The sequence below is a fragment of the Gopherus evgoodei genome, chromosome 3 (genome assembly GCF_007399415.2).
Source record: "Gopherus evgoodei ecotype Sinaloan lineage chromosome 3, rGopEvg1_v1.p, whole genome shotgun sequence".
Lineage (NCBI taxonomy): Eukaryota > Metazoa > Chordata > Testudines > Testudinidae > Gopherus > Gopherus evgoodei.
The window spans coordinates 56,675,285-56,698,382 of record NC_044324.1 but is presented as its reverse complement, the minus strand read 5'-3'; the positions used below and the strand labels follow the sequence as shown (position 1 = coordinate 56,698,382).

The window sequence follows — 23,098 nt, the reverse complement described above, 5'->3', positions numbered from 1 at the left end:
ACAAGGGAATAGTATCCTATTCTCTCACAGGGATGGTGTGAGGGTTAAATCCACCAATGATTATAGAGTGTGCCAATATTATGTTGATAAGAGCCATCTAGATTGATAACTAGAGTACAAACTAGACAGCTAAACCCCTTTGGTCTTTGGGAAAGTTTGGCTGTAGATCTGAACTTGGTTGTTTGCCCCATCTCTGCGACCAATTGGGTTTGGACACCCACTCAGCACTTCTGCTGCATACCTCCCAAGGGATTCAGAGCAGAACTGGCACAAAGCAAATGTGGGAGAAGGGGCTTTTGTACTTCTGCAGTGACCAAGAGGAGTGGTATGTCAGCTGGCACGTCACAGCTCCTCTCCTTCATAGTGCCAGAAAGAAGGCAATCCTGCATGTTACATCAGGGGACCAGCAATGTGGTTTTAAGGCCACCATATCCCAAGCAAAGGAGACAGCAGGGAAATCCTAACTGCAGGCAGGAAGTCTGTCCATCCATGCTGTGTTTTATTTGTGAGGTATCTCCCACTGGGATTCTCTGAATACAACAATTTAGGTAGCATTAGTAATATGAGTGTGGACTCTCGGGTCCTGCCCCTAAATTTCTCCTGCTAGCTGTTGTCTAGTTAGAGGAGATGAATGCTGCTCTAGTTGGAGGAGCTGGGGAGAAGCTCTGTTCACCTGGAGGCTTTAATATAGCTATGTATCTACAAAGTTAAATCCTTGGCAGTCAGCTAAATACCTTAGCTAGACATTTCTATAGAGACTGAGGTGAGAATTGGAGAGAATTCTTTAACCAAACCTCAGTGAAATAACTGCTAATCTATGGGGAAATAACAAACCCAAATGTAATCCTGATCACAGGCACCGACTTTCTGCTTTCCCTGGGGGTGTTTCACCCCCCCTCTGCCCTGAGGCCCTGCTCCAACTCCGCCTCCTCCCCTGAAGCTCCACCCGACCCCACCTTTTTCCACCCCCATTCTGCCTCCCTCCCTGAGCGTGTCCTGCCCTTGCTCTTCCTGCACCTGCTCCTCTCCCTCCCCAGTGCCTCCCACCCACCACTATAACAGCTGATCGGCAGCAGGCCCGGGGCACAGGTGGGAGTGGGAGGAGCTGATTGGTGGGGTGGCTGGTGGGTGCTAAGCACCCACTATTTTTTTTCCATGGGTGCTCCAGCCCCAGAGCACCCACGGATTTGACACCTATGATCCTGACCATAAGGAGATTAGATTAGGCCAGGGAGAAAAGGATATAGCTAAGTAGTTGAGATCAGCGAGGTCAATGTAGAATTTGGCCCCAGATTTGCAGATATGGATTCCTAATCAAGAAAATCAGGATGTAAGAAAATCAGGATTGTCCCCTTACTGAAATGTAGTGGGGTTTTGGTTGTCCCACTCTGTACATGAAAGTAGCACCCTGGAGCTCCCATGTTCACCACTGTCTTATAATGATATGTTTTGTACAAAGTATACCTTGTGAGGTATCATTTTAAAAGTCTTGATCCGTTGAACATTAATATCCTGTTGGATTTTATGTGCTGTCATTATATGTGACGTTATGAAGTACTGCTATATGTGTTCTCAAATATGTTGTGAGGTTGGAAACACCCACAACCAGCCTTTCAATCACAACAAATGAGTAGCCATCGATAGCCAGATGTTAGTGGCTCATCAGCACACAATCCACTATCCCAGAGACTCCTTAGAGAAGGCACCTATGCAGTGGAGACTGCTTGGCCAATGGGGGCTGACTGATACCCATGTGATAGCAAAGATCTTTCCAACAAACTGGAAGAAAGTATAAGAGAGCCATCTATTGCCCTCCTCCAACCTGCTGCCCATTTTCACTGGGCCACTTCCCCCGTAGCCCTGGCACCCTCTTAGCCCTTATAGAAAAAACCCCAGCCTGGCAGTGGTCAGCCAGCAGCTCACCCTCACACTCTGCTGCCCCTGCCCAGCACTGCTCTAGCTATGGCACTTCTTCAGGCAGCCAGTCCTCTTCCTTCGACTTCCAGGGAGAGACTCCCTTCTGCTTTGCTGAGCAGCCCTTTATATATGGACCTCGGTGGCCCTTATTGGCTGCTTCAGCAAGCTTTCCCCCTACTGGTGGGCTCAATAAGCCCTTTCCTGATTTGTGGGTTCTGCAGAGTCTCCATGAAGTCATGAGATCTTCTCATCAACTTCCTCCTTGTGTTGGCGAAAGGGGCCATCCATCATATCAGGAAAAGGATTTTGGATGGGGAGATTCTCTGCAACTGTGGAGCCTATTTCCATTCCTCCCTTAAGTCACATATCTGAGCAGAGTTCTTCTGGGCCACCACCACTGGCTCCCTAGATGCCTTTGAAGAACAGTGGGTGCTGGCTGGGGTTTTCTGTTTGGTGTCCCCTTCTGGTTCCCTGATTTTGACCCTGCATCCTTCACTCCTGTCTGTGTTTTATCATTTGTTGTCCCCAGTATTTACTTGGGATCTGCGTTCAGTAGATCCTGGGGGGAGGGGGCCTTTAGATGTGCCCACATTCTCAATAGGTGCCAGCAGAACCTGCAGTGACTTGTCACTGACACTCAAGCTGGCTGCAGCAACTCAGCTGCACTGATTCATCCCTTAAACAGAGCCTGCAGTGACTAATCACACAGTCACACTGTGGCAGCCTATCCCTTGGCAGGGCCCTGGTCAGAGGACCCCCAGGCACAGGTACATTGACCCTGCTAGAGCTACAAGTTCATCTGTGCAATAGCACCACTTGGCCAGGAACCCTCCAGCTATCTCGGTGTTAGAGTCCGTAGCCTTCCAGCCTGCTCTTGATCCCATTTCTGTTACTGCCCTGATGCTTTGCCCATGACCCTGCTCCAGCCATTCCTGATCCACTCCAGCCCTGCACCTGCCTCCTGAGATGCCTGACCTTTGGACTGACTTCAACCTGGCTTCATCCTTTGGTCTGTTTCCTGAGTCTGATTACAATCTCAATTTGGCTAATCCATGGACTCTGACTCCAGTTCTGACTTGTGACCTGTCCCCAGACCCCAGTTTCAGTGCTGCTCTTGACCCAGTCCTGACCTAACCCTACTTTGGACTTTCAGCTGGACCTTTTGTTACCCTGAAAGAGGGCTGAACTTAAGGGGTGACCTGGCCGGAGAACAGGTCATTGCAGGGCTGAGAAAGTGGTCAACAGGGGGTGCAAGAGAGGTGAAGTCCCTGGCAACAGAGTTCCCTGATGCCAGAGTCTCCTATGGTTATAAGAGCAACTGCATTACTGGGCCACAGGCAGCTGAGTGCACTTTAGGACCACTGTAAATTGCAGTGGGGCTGAACTTGGACTTCAGTTGGTCCCAGGACTGGGGGAATGCAAAGCCACCTTTGGACTCAACTCCCATCAGACCTTTGCTGACCAGAACAGATCATCTAGGCCAGAGAATTCAATGGGAGGTCAAAACTTCCCCTTAGCTATTTGACAGTATCTTATCAAAGTGTATATTTTATGTAACCAAATACTTAGAAAAATTGCATGAAATATTTCTGTACTGATGTCTTAGAATATTATATACAAATCTATCATATCAATCTCTCATAGCAATATCCAGTACTTTCAGTTTCCAAATATAAACCTGTTGCAAAGGAGTATGTTCTGGTGCTTTCCCAATCAGAAGGTGCAATTTGAATAAAAAGAGAAGTTTTTTTTGTGAGCTGAACAGCCTTATATACTGCTATAGACAAAGATGAAAATAAAATCAGAAGTTTGTCAAATTCACTAGATCTTATACTAAACACAATGAGTCAGCTCCAATGCCGCTAAAGTCAGTGGGAGTCTTTCTACTGACTTAAATGAGCTTTGGATCAGGACCTAGGCCTAAGAGTGGGTACAAAAACAGCACAAAGAAGAGATCTTACTTCCGTGAAAGAAGTTTTTAAACAGCCAAATTTCATATTCCTATGCACTATCTCTGGGATTCAAGCAGCATAACAGCAACAGTATATGAGGGATGCTTCAGAATGGTGATATATTTGTCTTAGGTCTGTTAACTCCCTGTAAAATATAACACCCTATTGCTATGTAGTGTCTCTCACAGCATGACTAGGAACTTTGCTTCAGCAAAGTTTTACATTAATAAAGAGAATTACTAAACTAAAACTAAAAACTAAAGAAGAGAATCATACAGTAAGGATACATATTGTAGTTCTGTATATGTATATGTCTTTTATATATGTCTGATGATTGATATCAGTATCCTCACTCACTAAACATGTGTAACTAAAAGTTCTTCATGAGTGGTATCTGCATTGTAGCGAGAAATTATTGAGGTTATCTATAATATATAGGAATGAATAAACAACTGAAAAATTTTAGTTACTTTGAGTCTTACAAGATATCATGAGCAGCAATTTAAACGCTATACTAAAACTAACAAGTTTGAAACACATTAAACTAAAACATATTTAAAACCCCCAAACCTAACCATTGTTTTAAGCCCAGTGTTTGTATTTGCCATGATCAGAACCTTGAGAACAAATTTGTGCAAATTGGGCCTGACACAAACTAGTGGGAGTCTGTCTCCAGTTTGTTGCACACTGTTTCATAAAGTATGTGATTGTTGATTCATTTAATAATATTTTATCAGATGACCAAATGGTGGATGCATTGGCTTATACTTATTTATACTGGTCCCAGATCACTGAGATCACTTGCTGAAGGGCTTTTGTGCAAATATCTGTTTCTCTCATGGAGAATATGATCTTAGTAATAAGTACTAGTCAGTATTACTTACAGGTAGATATAGTGGTCTCAGCCTGGCAATGTGTTCAGCACTATGCAGATGATGTTCCTTATGTATAGGACTACAAGTGGAAGCACTTAAATATAACATGAAAAGCCTTTTTTTAATGTACCACCAGCCCTGCAAACAAGGAAGATATGGAAATCTTATGAGAAAATCTGATCAAATGAAGCTTAGAGATCGCAGGGCTTCAGGCAAAGCTGGATAAAGCAAATCAGAGAGATACTACACTTCTTTCACTCTAACAAATGCTCATTTATTCAGCTCTTCAGTAAGTTGTCACAGATTTGAAGATTCTCGTGACAGGAGGTGGAAGGAGAAAGGGAGGGAATCCAGACACCCACTCCACCCCCCTTCAGCATTGGAGAGATTTTCCAAGAAACTCTATTTGGGGAGTGACTGTCCTATCAGAGGCCTAAAAAACTTGTGAGAGCTACTATATGATCAGACAGCAGAGCCTCTAGCCATTATAGGGGGAGCAAAGAGGTTACTGAAAGAAATGGCTGAAACTGAAGAAAGTATGTAGTGTGAGGAATCTTTAGCTCTATTTTGTTCAACTTCTCCACGTACTTTCTCTTGATATTCTTTGTGTTCCAGCAGTCAATCTAAAGCTTTGTGACCTCACAGGTACACTGCTCCTCATCCACATTTGTTGCTAGAAAGAATGGAAGTTTTCTTCTTATTGCTTCCATTTGGCATTGTACCACCTTATATGAGACTTTATCTACTGTATCCATGGACCAGTGCTTGCTAGTTATGATATGTACAAGCACATTATGCTGTATGTTTTGTGTAAAAAAAGTGCTTGCTAACAAGTTTCATTATACCTTAGCTATGAAGCATGTAGTTTTCTTCCCCATGTTTTAGTAACATGAGATTGCATTCGGAATCTCCGGGGGGGGGGGGGGGGGGGAAAGCAGCAGCTAGTTGAAATGCAGTTTGTATAAATGCGTCATTTGAAATGTTGCAACATACTAATGTTAGAATACATTGTCTATGTCTATAATAATCAGGCACTAAATGCCTATGCCACTTTTTAAAGAAAAAATATACTTTAACAAAGATGACTTTTTAAAATTACTGAATTGTGTAATTAACATTCTTACATAAAATAACAAAGAAAAAATTAAGGGTGACTTGATTACAGTTGATTAGAATCTACAAGGGAAAAATATTTAATTGTGGGCACTTCTGTCTAGCAGAGAAAGCTATAACCCCATCCAATGGCTGGAAGTCAAAGCTATATAAATTCGGAGTGGAAATAAGGCATAAATTCTTAACAATGAGAGTAATTAATCATTGGAGTAATCTGCCAAGGGTGGTGGTGGATTTTCAATCACTGACAATTTTTAAATCAAGATTGGATGTTTTTCCTAAAAGACCTGCTCTAGGAATTATTCTGAGGAAGTTCTATGTGTTATGCTGGAGGACAGACTAGATGATCACAATAGTCCCTCTGGCCTTGGAATCTATGAATCTAAGAATAGAGTCTCTTGCTTTTATATCTAGTTATCAAATGTATAATATATTACAAATCTTGTGAAGGATTTGGTGTAGGACCTAAACCTTCAGCCTGTACTCAAATAGCTTCACTGATTTCAATGATGTTACTCACATAAGTAAAGGTTACAATATTATGCTTTAAATGCATAGGATTATTGCCGCTGATGTATCCTATGCTGTCCTTGATACTCACATTATGTGTGCATCAGAATGATACTAGAATAATATGTGTAAGCGCCTTGCTCCTCTGTCTTTTGATTATTTTTTAAGAAATAAAGGAAAAGGATAATGTATAGTTAGTCCAAATTAATTGTTGCAAGATTAACAATTGCATGGCTAGCAGACTTTCTAGTAAAAATGGTTAGGGATTAGCTGAGTAGTGCAATTTGCATCTAACTACAGATTTGAAACTTTCCCAAAAGTCTAGATGTCAGAAGACAAGTGTTGGTTCTTTCTCATCTTTAAGAAGATAGTAATTAGAGTGACTGATGTGTGTAGAGTGACAGCATATTGTGAAAATCTTCAAAGATGCTAACAAAGGCCCTGGTCCTAAACCCCTTAATTTCAGTGGCAGCAGGACTGGGCTGTAGATTAACCAATGGAAACATATTTCACTATGTATAATTTTGAGCCTCATCCTGCTTCAAGTGAGGTCAGTGACTAAAACTCTGTTGACATCAATGACTGTAGGATAGAGCTTTAGACTGAAAACTGTAAGGATTAAATCTTTTTAATGGGATGATGCTATGTAGATAATATCATCCAAGTACTAGTCTAATAATTAAATTATTAAAACATTAAAGAGAAAACAATCTATGTGAAAAATAAGACAATGAGCATCTAGTAAAGTAAAAAGCTCCATTCTTAGAATGGCCTTTCACAGCAATCTATAAGGTTCAATATTTACCTTTGTCATTCAGTAGAGGATGATTGAATTGCGCATATAGTTCACCACTATTGTTTGTATCCATAATGTAGTTAAAAGTAACTAGCCAATGTCTTTGTATCAAATACTTGTGCATAGAAATCTAGTTATAGAAGGTGATTTGGGGTCATTTGTGACCCTTTATATGATGGATAATTATTAGACATATAGTTTGAAAATAATTACCATGCATATTTTAAGTCTTTAATTTATGCACGCAGTGTCTCTGGGTATGTTTATACATATATACTGTGTATATATACACTCACATTCCCCATCTGTTGTGGGGATTCCCTAACACAGCAAACCCAGTGCTTTAGGGGCTAGTGAGTGAGAGTAGCAGATTAGAATTAACAATAAACAGATCTAACTATTAACTGTTCCTTTCATAGGTGCATATAGTCAAGAAGTCCTACAATGAAATTTCCAGTTCTGATGGTCCTGGTGACTCTTTTCAATATTTCCCTATGTCAGGATTTACCAAATACTGTAGGTATGTGAACATACTCCTTTCAGAGTTAATACATTCAGAGCTGATTAAAATATTTTTCACCAACACTGTGCTGACCAGCTTGTTATAGAAAAAAATTGTGAAAAGCACCATGAATTTTTTCCTGTTTTTTTAAGTCAAAATAAGTTTCAAGTGGACATATTCTAAGTACTCTTTTACTAACTGACAATATATTTCTTCAGAGAGAATTGGGCTTAATTCTTGTGTAACGAAATAAGTGATCCCCTCCTCCATTATAGTATTTTGCAGTGATTTGGCTCTGCATCAAAACAAGCATGTGTGTGAGAGAGAGAAACTGAAGAATAGCTTGAATAACAACCTTCTTTTCTAATGTGTAATTTAACTTTATGCTTATTTTATTTTACATGCAACAGTACAAAAAAGTTGCCATATACAGCTAAAAATATGCTATTGCTAATAATAATAAAGAACACACAATATAACAGTGCAATTTGTTCTCAAATCTTAAATAGCTGTTGGAAAAGCATTCTGGATATCAGCATGCAAATATACATAATAAGTGTCTCACTTTGCTTCATAATTCCTACAGTAGCTCAAATACTGTCACAAGGCATAGTTTGAAATCTGGCATCTGATGATACCTGTATCAAGGCATGGGAAAACAAAACTATGCAGCAGAAGGTAAACACCTCAAATGGTGGGCAGTACTGAAGCCTAGCTGCTAGATTGGAGTTCTGTTTTTATCTAGCAGAGTAAGAAACACATTTCCTGACAAACCATTCTCATTACCTGTGGAATAAGCAATTGTGTAAAACAGTTATTTTCCAGGAAGCCACTCTCAAAAAATAGGAAGGAAAAGGCTCATAGTTACCAACCAATCTTTAGTTTTGAAAAGACATTAATGTAGAACAAATCAGGTAGCAAAAATAAATAAATATTAAGTTTCCATAAAAGAAAGGTCTCTACTGGAAATACCTTGCCTGATGCATTCTAGGACTGCATTTGCCTTTTTCATGGCCGCATCACATTGATGGCTCATAGTCACCCTGTGATCAACCGGTACACCCAGGTCTTTCTCCTCTGTCACTTTCAACTGATAAGAATTTTTACTATAAGCTGGGGATTTGTTAGTCCCTAAGTGCATGAACTTGCACTATAAATTTCATCCCATTTCTATTCTTGTAAACTACTCCAGTTTATAAGGTCATCTAGATCTTTTTGTATGATATTCTGGTCCTCTTCTGTATTGGCAATACCTCCCAACTTTCTGTCATATGCAAATTTTATTAGTGCACACTCACTTTTTGTGCCAAAATCAGTAATAAAAATATTAAGTAAGATTGGTCCCAAGACCAATCCCTGAGGAACTCTGCTAGTAACTTCCCTCCAGCCGGATAATTCACCTTTCAGTCTGACTCATTGTACTCATCCCTTTAACCAGTTCCTTATCCACCTTTCAATTCTCATATTAATCCCCATCTTCAACAATTTAACTAATAATTTCCCATGTGGAACTGTATCAAATGCCTTACTGAAATGCAGGTAGATTAGATCTACTGCATTTCCTTTGTCTAAAAAACCAGTTATCTTCTCAAAGAAGGGGATCAGGTTGGTCTCACATGATCTACATTTTGTAAAGTCATGTTGTATTTTATCCCTTTACTGTTCACCTCTATGTCCTTAGTTACTTTCACTTTCAAAATTTGTGCCAAAGCCTTGCATACAATTGCAGTCAAACTAACAGCCCTGTAGTTTCCTGGATCACTTCCCCTCCACCCCCTTCTTAAAAATAGGAATTATATTAGCAGTTTTGCAGTCATAGGGTACAACACCCGAGTTTACAGATTAATTAAAAATCCTTGCTATTAGGCTTGCAATTTCATGTGCCAGTTCCTATAATTAAGATTATCCAGGGGTTGCAGTTTAGTCTCATTAAACTGTTTGAGTTTGTCTTTCACCTCAAATGTGGTAATTTTTACCTCCATATCCTTGTTGCCATTAGCCACTCTGTCACTACCCCAAAACTCTTCATTAGCCTCATTAAAAACTGAGGCAAAGTATTTGTTTAGGTGTTGGACCATGCTTAGAGTATCTTTAATCTCCACCCCATCTTCAGTGCTTAGTGGCTCCACTTCTTCTTTCCTTGCTTTCTTCTTGTTTATATTGCTATAGAATCTTTTAATTCCCTTTCCAAGGTCCAACTCTACTTGGCTTTTGGCAGTTCTCACTTTATCCCTACACTTTCTGACCTCCAAGAGGTAGTTTTCCTTGCTGATCCTGCTCATCTTCCATTCCTTTTAGGCTTGCTGTTTTCTCATCATCACTTGTTTGAGATGTTTGCTCATGCAGCTTGGTCTGCAATCCTTCCCTACGAATATTTCCCCCTTTCTTGGGATGCAGGTTTCAGATAGCTTTGGCAACTTTGACTTAAAGTTATTCCAAGTTATTCAGATGCTTGAATTCTTTGGTCCAATGCACTTCTCTAATTCCCTTAATTTATTAATGTTTGCTCTTTTGAAATCAAGGACTCTTGTTTCAGATCTATTTTGTTTATCCTTCCATTTAGTTTAAACTGAATTAACTCATGATCACTCAAACCAAGGTTGTCCTCTACCACCAGTCTTCTATGAGGTCCTCGCTATGCACCAATACCAAATCTAAAATGGCATCACTCTTGTTGGTTCAGCAACTATTTGTGAAGAAATCTCTCAGCTATCATACCCAAGAAAACCTTCTATTACTAGTAGCACTTTTCCTCCAATCTATATCTGGGAAGTTAAAGTCTCCCATGATCCCACAATTTCCAGTAGTATTTATTTCATTAAAAACATTAAAGAGGTCTCAAGCCATAGCCAAATTGGATCCTGGTGGTCTGTAGCACACCCCAAGCACTATATCGTGGGAACCTTTAGTAGCTTTCTTCCCCAAAGTGGTTTTGGCCTAAACACACTCTGGCTTATCCATTCCATCACTTCTAATTTTTTTACAGTCTACCTCATCATTAACATGCAATGCTACACCACCACCTTTGCCTTTATTTCTGTCTTTCCTGAACAGCACATACCCTTCAATACCTGTACTCCAGTCACGACTACTATTCCACCATGTTTCTGTTATCCCTATAATATCTGGTTTCACTTTCTGTACCAGTAGTTATAGTTCCTCCATTTTGTTACCCAGGCTCCTTGCATTGGTGTACGAACATCTTAACTGATGTTGCTTGGTTTTGCCCACATTCCTCACCCGAGTGGGTACAGTCATTCTTCTGCTACTGTCGACTATCTGACTGGTATCAGCACTATCCTTCCTCTTAATGTCCATTCTCCTACCTGCTGCTGTTCTTTTCTCCATTGCTGTATCCTTCCTTACTTGATTTTCTTCCCTCTCAATGTTAAAATCAGGCCTGGAGATTACATTAGTATCTCCCAACAGTCTCCCCTGAGTTCCTAGTTTAAAGGTCTTTTAATGAGTTTCACCAATCTCCTTACCAGAAGTCTATTTCCCTCCGAAGAAAACTGTCTTCTATCTATGAATGTCTCCCAGTGGTCAAACATCCCAATGTCCTCCTTATAGCATCATTGCATGAGCTATCTGTTGATCATCATAATGTTGTCTCACCTTCATTCTCCTCCTTTAGGGACAGGCAGAATCCCACTGAAGATCACCTGAGCCTCCATTTCCTTAAGCATCTTCTCCAGCCTGGCATAGTCTCCCTGGATATATTCCAGAGATAATCTAGCTGTGTGATTTGTTCCCACATTAAGGATAAACAGTGGATGCTTTCCTGTTCCCATTAGGATTCTCTTCAGCCTCAGGTCCACATCCCATATCTTAGATCCTGGAAGACAGCACAGCCTTTGGTTCTCTGGATGAGCTCTGGTGACAGACCTGTCTGTTCTTCTTAGTAGGGAATTCCCAGTCATGTAGATATGCCTTTTCCTGGTGATGGTGTGATTCTCTGGCCTTCCTCCTGTTTTCTGTCTGCAAGACCTCTTTTTTTTTCTTCCTTGCAATCTTCTGTAAGTCATTCTGTATCCTTCTGGAGCTCTGAATTCTGGGTATCTCCATTGGCTCTTCTCCTTACAGGATTGGCTGCTCTTTTCTTCTTCCTTGCCCTCCCTCCTTCAGTTATAGACTGCTGAGCCCCTTCTTCATTTTCCAGCTCAGCAAACCTGTGATGTGTCCGGGATGGAAGCTGGAGGCATGAAGGTAGGCATAGCGGTCGGTAGGTTTTCGATATAGGGTGGTGTTAATGTGACCATTACTTATTTGCACCGTCGTGTCAACAAAGGGGACCTCCCGTGTAGATTGGTCCAGGCTGAGGTTGATGGTGGGGTGGAAGCTGTTGAAATTGTGGTGGAATTTTTCCAGAGTCTCCTTCCCATGGGTCCAGATGATGAAGATGTCATCAATGTAGCGTAGGTAGAGAAGGGGCGTGAGTGGACGAGAGCTGAGGAAGCGTTGTTCCAGGTCAGCCATAAAGATATTGGCATATTGTGGGGCCATGCGGGTGCCCATAGCAGTGCCACTGATCTGGAGATATAGATTGTCATCAAATTTGAAATAGTTGTGTGTAAGTATAAAGGCACAGAGCTCAGCAGCCAGTTGTGCTGTGGCATCATCAGGGATAGCGTTCCTGACAGCTTGTATTCCATCTGTGTGTGGGATGTTTGTGTAGAGAGCCTCTACATCCATGGTGGCTAGGATGGTGTTTTCTGGGAGGTGACCAATGCATTGTAGTTTCCTCAGGAAATCAGTGGTGTCACGGAGATAGCTGGGAGTGCTGGTGGCATAGGGTCATACAGCCCCCAGCTAAAACCCCTCCAACGCATCATCAAGGATCTACAACCCATCCTGGACAATGATCCCAGTCCTTGCCCACAGACAACCTGCCAACCTGAAACATATTCTCACCAGTAACTGCACACCGCACCATAATAACTCTAGCTCAGGAACCAATCCATGCAACAAACCTCGATGCCAACTCTGCCCACATATCTACACCAGCGACACCATCACAGGACCTAACCAGATCAGCCACACCATCACTGGTTCATTCACCTGCACATCCACCAATGTAATATACGCCATCATATGCCAGCAATGCCCCTCTGCTATGTACATCGGCCAAACTGGACAGTCTCTACGGAAAAGGATAAATGGACACAAATCAGACATTAGGAATGGCAATATACAAAAACCCGTAGGAGAGCACTTCAACCTCCCTGGCCACACTATAGCAGACCTTAAGGTGGCCATCCTGCAGCAAAAAAACTTCAGGACCAGACTTCAAAGAGAAACTGCTGAGCTTCAGTTCATCTGCAAATTTGACACCATCAGCTCAGGATTGAACAAAGACTGTGAATGGCTTGCCAACTGCAGAACCAGTTTCTCCTCTCTTGGTTTTCACACCTCAACTGCTAGAACAGGGCCTCATCCTCCCTGATTGAACTGACCTCGTTATCTCTAGCTTGCTTGCTAGCATATATATACCTGCCCCTGGATATTTCCACCACATGCATCTGAAGAAGTGGGTATTCACCCACGAAAGCTCATGCTCCAAAACGTCTGTTAGTCTATAAGGTGCCACAGGATTCTTTGCTGCTTTTACAGATCCAGACTAACACAGCTACCCCTCTGATACTTAGCATGAGTAATGTTACTGTACAGTGTCATCTACTGGAAATATAAGGGAAGAAAGCCATTAGGCTAGGTCAGTGAACCTAGTTAGTGAACCTAGTTAGTGTTCAGTGTTTTTATTCTGTGTCCACCTGATTCTTTTTCTAAATACAGTTGTTCAGGGCTGGATTAACCTTTTGTGGGCTCCCATGGAGGCAATGGAGCACGGTGTGGGGAGGTCAGTCTCCGAAGCCAGGAGCCAGCCAGAGGCAATGGGGCGGGGCATGGCAGGGGCGGCCCCGCTCTGCCTCATGCGGGGGCACTATTTACAAACCAGCAGTGGCCAGATGCACAGTGGCCCACCGGGCCCTGTGCTGCCAACATTCCCCTTCCCCTCGGGGGCAGGCCCATGCCACACCACACAGATCCCCCCTGCCCAACACCCCCCAACTCCCTATGACCAGAGGTCCCCCAGACCCACCCACAAATGCACAGCGCCCTACACGACACAACCCCTGCACACAGCCCCACCACAACTGACCAGCACCCTCCACATAACCCTTACTCCCCAGCACCTACAGATCCTCCCTGACCCTTCACAGCCTAGCACCCCCTCATACTCCCCAAAGACCTATTCCCCCAACCCCTGCCTCCTGGCCACAGTCACCGGCCCTGTCTGCCGGGCTGAGCTGGTACATGCTACAGCCCAATGGAGCCACTGGAGCCATTGTAAACCAGGCACTGCAGTTGTTCATAATTGCTCATCTTGCTGCCTGTGGGATTCCATTCCAGACACTAACTATCCTCTGTGCAATCTCCCATAAGGTGAAATTTCCTTAGCTGCAGTTTATATCCTTTTGTCTGTGAACCTTTCAAATGGATCTGTTGCATTTAAATTCCCTCTGCCCCTTAAAATTTAATATCTCCAGCAGTTTCCTTTTTTCTCTCCACTTGCTCCCACTGAAATCAATGACAAAACTCTAATTAATTTTAGAGGTACAGGAGCAGGCTTTTTATTAACACAAAAGTAACAGTAATTTTTCATGCAGTTATCTATTCAAGTGGCACACAGCAATAGTTGATTACTTTAGCTAGAGTTCCCTCTGGTGGTGAGCATTTGACACTAAAAATGTTTGTGACTATTTTGTGCAATAAAGATTTGTAGTATCAGCATTCAGAATAGCAGTGAAATACTTTCTACATAAAAATATAATAACAAATGCAATTACTGATCTAGCACAGACTTTATGCTAGAGGCAACTGTATTTTGATTTAGTATTTCTGTAGGCTATGAATGCAAGCAAACATAGAAGAGTGAGAAAAGCCAATAAGATTTTAAAAATTGTTTACACTTCTCTATTTTGTTAGTGGGTAATAGAGCATACAGCATGTATTTGACTTGAAAGTTTGCATTATACAAGAAAATCAGACTGAGTAATTTAGAATTTAAAAAGAGAAAAGCAGCCAGGACAGAATTTGTTCTTTTAATGTAAGCCAGATTCTGCAGCTACTCCGGATACAGAATTCATATTGAATTCATTGGTGAGAGGCTGAAAAGAATGGGTGTGGGGAGGAACAATTGGTCAATGTCTGCAACTGACTGAGTGTTTGTAGCTGATGGAGATGGAGGCAAATGTGTCTATGTGAAGAGGAGCACAAAATGAGTAGGTGTGAATGTGTGAATTTGTGTGCGTGTGCACTGAGGGGTTTTCTTAGTCTCTTTATTTAGCATGTGTTTGCTATTGCTCACATTAATTTAATCCAATGATTGTATGTGTCAGGTGGATTTACAACAACTTGAAATGCACTGTGACGCAGATAAAGCTTACTTGGAAGGCTGCTGTGAGCTTTTGGATGTCGTGAGTAGGCTATGTGGTTTCTTTCATGAACTCCTTTGCTTCAGCACTAACCTACAAAGTGAGCACAGGTTTTGCAGTGTTCTGTGCAAAATGAGGTATACAGGGCCTCCGAGAGCCTTCCCCAAATCACATGTCACATAGGGAGGAGTGTTTGGCTGGTGGATCAGGATGGTTTTGGCTAAAGAGATTGAAGAAGGGATATAATGGGGCTCAGGATGTTGTCATTATTGTGCAGATTCAGAAGGGCTTCAGCATCTGGAAATGGGGCAGGGCATTAGTAGCTGAGAGTGAGCTTCAGGGGTGCTGGAACAATTTTTATAGTGGGGATGCTGATGATGGAGACCATGTATTTGGTGTTTGTTATTACTACTTCAAGCCAGGGGTGTGGCAGCACCCCTAGTTCCACCATCACTGGTGAGACTGGGCCTGTAGCATGTACCTCTCAAGGTACATATAGGGTTCCCAGCAGGCCACTAAATTCTGTTCTGCTTAATGTGAAAGCTGACAGAGTAAGAACTCTCCAAAGCCATGCACCTGATGTGTGTGCCTAATGCCAGCTCGTTTATATGATTCAGGAACATTTTCTAATGCTGTTTGTGGAGAACAGAGATGGCAGCTCCCCATGCCGTCAAATCAGTCATGTCCTTCAACTCACTCTTTGCAATGCAAAAAAAAAAAAAAAGTACATCTCTACCTTGATATAACGCTGTCCTTGGGAGCCAAAAAATTTTACCGCATTATAGGTGAAACCGTGTTATAGTGAACTTGCTTTGATCCACCAGAGTGCGCAGCCCTGCCCCCCCAGAGCACTGCTTTACCGTGTTATATCCAAATTCATGTTATATCGGGTGGTGTTATATTGAGGTAGCGGTGTATCTTCATTGTCGGTGTGGAGCAAGCGCTCAATAGGATCTTACTAGAAACACAGTATGTAAATGTGCCCATCGGAGATCAGGAGATCAAGGAACAACAGGGCCCAAGCTATAATTTAAAAATCAACTTTCTATTTGTGAAGATCATTTTTAATTTTTGTATAGAAATGATGTCCCTTTTTCTACTCCTGCACCAGAGGCAAAAAGGAGAGAAGGGAGAACAAGGAAAGTCTGTCAATGTTGGAAATCTGGTAATTACCATTTATGCCTTATTTTTAATATTAAATAAGACAACATGCCTTCATTGTATAGTCTGCATTGCTCAGTAATGAAGACTGGCAGCTTTGAAAACTTGTTCACCATTGCTGTACATGGTGGACAAAAGGGATCGTCAGCAGAGGGGCAATGAAATACCTGCTCCTTCCCTTTCTGGTCCAGGCTCCTGCTGAAACCTCGTGACCAAAGGATTTTGCAGCTTCCTTAACCAAAGTTTGTTCAGTGGTCTGTGATTCAACCCTTTCCATCCTGTGATCCCATGTTACCACAGAAACCAGTTTCAGGACCTCTTTCTAATCTAGCCATAAAGAAAAAGAGGGTAGTCATGACCCCCGATATTGCTGGGGTTCATGACCAGTAAGTTGAGAATCCATGTTCTATTGTTTTATGTTCTCAGAATACTTACAGAAGTTAGATAAAAAACATAAATACTATTGCCGGAAGGTTGCAACCTAACACTACTTTATTTCTTAGACTTCAGAACAATATCACATAAGAACCTGAAAACAGACTGTTCCCTAAGGCAGCAAGGCACAACTCACCTCATTCTGCTTTAAGCTGGATCCTTCATTACTGACTCTGTGCTCATGCTTTGCTACAGAGCCCCCTAGCCTGCAAGCAGGACCAGAATGCCACCGCACTCTTAAAGTGATAACATGCAGTTCTAACACATATGGGAAATTAGTTTTAATCTCATTCCTAAATAGCAGAAGTCCCTCTTATGATTCAGGAAAAACACATATTCAGTTTCATGTCAGCTGTCTGAACTTGTCAAGTTAAACCTAAACATCACAGGTTTGATTTCAGTAGTCTTGGTGTCACTTTATGATGTCACTTCATGAGAGCTGGCACTTCAGGACCAGTCCCAAAGTATACGAAGATCATCGATAGTAACTGTGCTCTCTTGTCATCTGACCAGCTTCTTTCCTGCACCCAAGCTCCAACCCCAGTCCATGAGCCCTGTTGAGCTTGCACTGTACTATTTTTGGCTTTGATGTGATGATATCCTCATACTTTAATCCAACTCTGTAGTTAACACTGGAAATTCTTCTAGGTTGCCCACTCAGTCCCAGTTACAATTGCCACTAGATGGTGTTGCAAGATTCAGTAGAGAAGCTAAGGGCAGAATGGGTGTAGAGGTCTTCAGTCTCTAGGACTCGCTTAAAGACCTTGATTGGCAGCAGGGGAAAACTTGCATTGACTCTTGTGTGGATATAAAAAGAACTTCAGAGCCCAATGCAGTCTTTCCAATGACACTCACTAGCACTATATTCACTTAAAACTAAACAATGAAACTGTTTTTCTTGTTAATAGGGAGTCCGTGGTAACCTGGGAAATTATGGACACACTGGAGAGCCTGGTCCAAAAGTATGACTGATATATTGTTCAAGTATATAAAAATATCTGATTTTTTTTCATTTGTTGGTATCACATTTTATTTTATTTTCCTTCAAGGGTTTAGTGGGCACTAAGGGTGAAAAAGGAATGAGAGGATTAGAAAGTGAATGAGTATGTATTACATTATATTCTGCATGAAGCCAAAGTTCAGACTCAAACAGGAAATTAGGCAGCCTATTAACTTTTTTGCCATGTATTTTCATGTGAAATATAAAAGGGAAAATGAACAATGTACTTGTGATTTGAAGTATTCTAGAAACGTGTTGCCATTGCCAAAATATTAAACAGAGCACTTCATCTGTAAATATGAAATGTTAACCATGAATCTGCTATCAGAAATAATTTAGGGCCTTAGCTAATTTAGGGCATTTCTCCAGCATGGTTCTACAGGGTAATGAACTGCTGATAAGTTTTGTTACTGAAGTTCTGACTGTCTGTGCTCTTTAAACAATCCCATAGTTTCTTTGCCAAATCATGGGTCACTTATTACACTCTGAATAACTAAAATTTTCCTAGTAATTTCAAATGAAAGCATTTTTTCATCCCCGCTCCTAAAAACTGCTGTATTGTGTTGTTGGTCCAGAAGGGTTGCTATGTTCCACCCCCGGGTGGCTCCATTTCAGTAGTGAGTGAGTGATCCTTGCATAGACAATACATAGAGTGCTATTCAGCCGAGTCTCATCTTATGCGGGCGATCCGTTCCGCGATTAGTGCATAAAGCGAAAACCGCGTATAGTCAAAATTACATTTAGTTGAATGGTGGGCAGAATCGCCCGCACTGCAGGTACAGTATTAAAATAGTTATTATTCTCTTTTTTTTTTTGTTTTTGCCAGTAGTGTAAAGCTGAAATCGCGCATGTTAAATGCACGTAAGATGCAACAGACCTGTAGTATTTCAATTATAGGCATGGAATTCCTATATAAAGAGTTCTATGTAAAGTGTATTGGGATCCTTGATAACTCATTACTATTTAGTGCATTTCTGTTTTAGATTTCTGTTGGAGATTTACACAGATATACTACATGAAATAGAGGTTTTGTGTATTAAATGTTTGTGTCCAGTACTGAATTACTGGTAGTTATTTTTTTAATATTTCAGGGAGACCAGGGAGAACTGGGGCTTGTGGAAATCATGGGATTCCAAGGAGTGAAGGTACTATGCTTTAGAGAGAGAACAATATTACATACACACTGCAAAACAACCTTGCTATACCTAGAATTGAACTGTCCCTCACACAGTATTTTGAATGTGTCAATATGGTGTTTAGGTGTCTGATATCAATACACAAAAAACCTATATACCTTCACCCTAAAATGACTTTTATTTAGGATTAAGTTTTCCTAGGAAGAACAGAAGTAAAAATCTTAATGAGGTAGCACAGAATGTCTCCTCTGTAATTAGGGTTGCCAACTTTCTAACTGCACAAAACTGAACACCCTTCCCGTGCTCCTGCCCTGCCCTTTCTCTGAGGCCTCGCCTCCCATTCACTCATCTGCTCTCCCTCTGTTGCTTGCTTTCCCCTACCCTCACTCGCTTTCTCTGGGCTGGGGCAGGAAGTTGGGGTGCAGGAGGAAGTGAAGGCTCCCAAACTGGGGGTGCAGGCTCTGGGGTGGAGCCAGGGATGAGAGGTTTGGGGTGCAGAAGGGGGCTCTGGGCAGGGGCTGAGGGATTCAGAGTGCAGGAGGGGGCACGGGCTGGGGGTGTGAGCTCTGGGGTGCAGGTGGGGGCTCAGGGTGGGGCATGGATTTGGGGTGCAGGGTCTGAAAGGGAGTTTGGGTGCGAGGGGGCTCAGGGTGGGGCAGGGGCTTGGGGTGCAGGCTACAGGAGGAAGTTTGGGTGTGGGAGGGGGTTCATGGTGTGGGCTCCAGCTTGATGGCATTTATCTCAGGTGGCTCCCAGTCCATGGCACATGGGGCTAAGGCAGGCTCTGTGCCTGCCCTGGCTCTGCACAACTCCCAGGAAACAGCCAGCATGTCTGGCTCCTAGGTGGAGGCTCGGCCAGGGAGTTCTGTATGCTGCTCGTGCCCGCAGGTGCTGCCCCCACCGCTCCCATTGGTCGCCTTTCCCAGCAAATGGGAGCTGAGGAGCTGGTGCTTGGAGTGGGGGCCATTCCTGTGCCTAGTAGCTAGACATGCTGGCCGCTTCCAGGAGACATGCAGAGCCATGGCAGGCAGGCAGTCTGCCTTAGGCCTGCTGCGCCACTGACTGGACTTTTGCTGGCCTGGTCCATGGTGCTGACTGAAGCTGTCAGGGTCCCTTTTTGACCGGGCATTCTGGTAGAAAACCAGATGCTTAGCAACCTTCACTATAATAGACTTTGCAGTTGTTCTGGGAAGAAAATGACAGCTGTCTAGAAATTTTAGGGTGCAGCATACAGAAAACAAAGGCATCACTGTTCCATACCTACATACAACATAAGGTGATTATCTTACATGTTGAGAACTCAGTTTTGTCTTTGTCTGTTGTTGTGCTTCTAGGATAATGAAGGCTTCTCTGAGGCTGATGATTTACCAGGCCAAGAAGGACCTAGGGTAATATTAACTAAAGCACAGGTTTACACACATTTCCTTAAATCCACTAGTTAGTTTTAACAGTTGAAGTAATTAGCATTGGAACAATTTACCAAAAAAAGTGGTGCAAATCTTTAAATGAGTATTGTCTAACATATGCTGTAGCTGAACCAGAAGTTATGGACTTGATGCAGGAATCACTAAGGCCATGTCTACACTGGCGCTTTACAGCGCTGCAACTTTCATGCTCAGGGGTGTGAAAAAACATCCCCCTGTGCGCTGCAAGATACAGCGCTGTAAAGCCTCAGTGTAATCAGTGCTGCAGCGCTGGGAGCACGGGAGAGCTCTCTCCCAGCGCTGGCGCTGCGACCACACTCACACTTCAAAGTGCTTTGAAGTTTCAAGTGTAGCCGTACCCTGAGTTAAATTCTATGGCCTATGTTAAGCATGAGGTCAGGCTACATGATCATAAGGGTCTCATTTAATCTTAAACTCCATGTATTGCCTCTATTTATTCCCATAAAGATCAATCTGTGAGATTGTCAAACACTTCTCAGAATTAGTCACTATGTATTTTTCTACATTATTTAACACTTTTTTCACTAGCTTTAGTGGTTTGTTCTTTTTAAATAAGTGAAATAAATGTCATGGAGCTTTGCCTATTTACTCTTGCTAAACTCCCCCTTATGGACGCTCACCAGACTGCTGCACTGGATCCAACCCTCTGGATCCCATGGGCTTTTCAGTGTACTGAGTTGCAGTAGCATTTAAACACTTCTTTTCTATATCCTGTCTTTGAGACATACAGCGGGTGTACAGTCTCCAAGTCTGGTATTGCTTCTCAAGATGGGGGACCTTGTGGTCCTGCTACCCTGTGTCCCAAGATCAGTGCTGACCCCCAAAATCACAAGATCCACAATTTGTGGGTGCTCTCGATTAATATTTCACCCTCCAGGGACTTTGACAGTTAAAGCAAGTAACAGTGTAGTGGTTCAGTGGCAGGGTTCCTCCCCTTCTGGGTCCATGGGAGGCCAGTCCACCCCTCACTACGTCTCTGGGCGTTGCCTGTCCTGGGGATTTAGTGGCACCGCAAGAGTATATAGCTCAGGCCTGTGTTCAGGGCCAAGCAGCCAAAGGCAGTTAGGTGGCCCAGGCCCTCAGGCAGGGCAGGGCAATGAGTTCACAGCTCGGGCCTGTTTCAGGGTCAAGCAACAACAGCAGTTAAGTAGCCCAGGCCCTCAGTCAGGGTCAGGCAACAGGAGTCTAGGGCTCAGGCTGTGGTCAGGGCCGAGCAGCAAGGGGTTCAGGCATCCTAGCTTCGGTGGATGACCAACAAACACTGGTTCCGTGGCATAGAGAGGGGGATACTGTCACCCCAGTGTTGGGGTGGCAGGGAGGGGCGCTATTAGGGCCCACCCACCCCACTGCACCTCGGCCCCGTCCCCTAATAGTGGCAGCAGGATTTGCCACTGGGTCATTGGGGATTCTGACCATAATAAGATGACCTAAACTCAGGCAGTGCTGCAGCTAATCTTGAGTCAGCTGCCCCTGGGCCACTTCCTAATACCCCGTTGGGTTGTACCTGGGTCTGCAGAGGGTTGTCTTCAGGGTAGAAGGCCTGAGCTACTTCTGGCAACTCCATAGTCAGGTCAGCATATGGCTCTAGCCAGCCCTCAGTTCCCCAGGGGCCTGCAGCAGCCTCCCAGCTCTGGAGCAAGCAGGAGGCATCTGGCAGCTGCAGCCCAACTGAGCTTCCAGCCCCACCTTTTATACTTCCTGTCCTGCCCACTGACTTCTGGTGGGAGGGTTGAGCATGGCCTGGCTCTGCCCACCAGGGCTCAGTGTGGGGTTCCTCCCCCTCCAGGTCCATGTGCGGCCACTCCACTTCACTACACATATGGACTACCAAATCACACACACACTTTACTCTTAAACACAGCACAGAGATATACAGATCTAGGGAAAAATAACAAACACCTGCACACAAGACCCTTCCTTATTCAGTGGGTCTTAGTTAGTGTCTTCCAGGGCATCCAAGATTATTCAACACTCCTTTTTCTCCTGTGCAATCTTGTCCTCTGGTTTGGAATTGGTCTTGCTGCAGAGACACTTTTAATAGCAAATTTTAACATCGTTGTCTCTTACTGCCCTACCCCTGGGTTTTTCCATTCTCCAATACTCTGTTACAGTTGATCATTAGGAAGTCAATAGTCTTTGGCCAGTAGTCTCCCCTTGGACTACAGCTCTTGATACCTGTATTGCTTGGTTAAATATCAGTGATTGGGCCACCTGTATCCATTGTCTGCCATCCTGCAGAGGAGGACTAAGACTGTGTCTATGCTCTAATTACTTTGGTATAACTTACATTGCTCAGTGGTGTGAAAAAGTCACCTCCTCAGGCAACGTAAATTATATTGACCTAAGTGCCAATGACATAGCTACCACTTCTCATGGAGGTGGAGTTATTAAGCCAACAGGAGAACTTTCTCCTGTCTGCTTATAGCATCTTCACCAGAAGCACTACAGTGGCACAGGTGCATTGGTGCTGCTGTAAATGATGTAGTGTAGACATAGGCTAAGTTAATTCTTTGTCCCCCTGCAGCAGAAAATGGTGTATATAAATATTCATAAAAAATAATACAGATATCTCCCATGTTCTTCACACTCCTTTCAGATAAACACCACACAAATTATTACAATGAATGTTCCAGTGGAACCAAAATATTTTCCATTATTCTTATAATACTTACAGGCTTGACCCTGCCTTCCAAGACTCCATATCTTCAATATTCAGGTGTAAGATTAACTTTGTGCTCCTAGTGGACAGCAATGTGTCTTGCTCGTATGTAGTGATTTTATACAGGTTACAGTTGCACTGATAATTCATAGTAGAAGTTAGTG

General features: G+C 42.9%; 1 pseudogene; it reads left to right on the top strand.

Annotated features, from left to right (window-relative positions):
* Window positions 1-23,098, top strand: part of LOC115649368 — a 44,626-nt pseudogene that overhangs the window by 1,985 nt on the left and 19,543 nt on the right.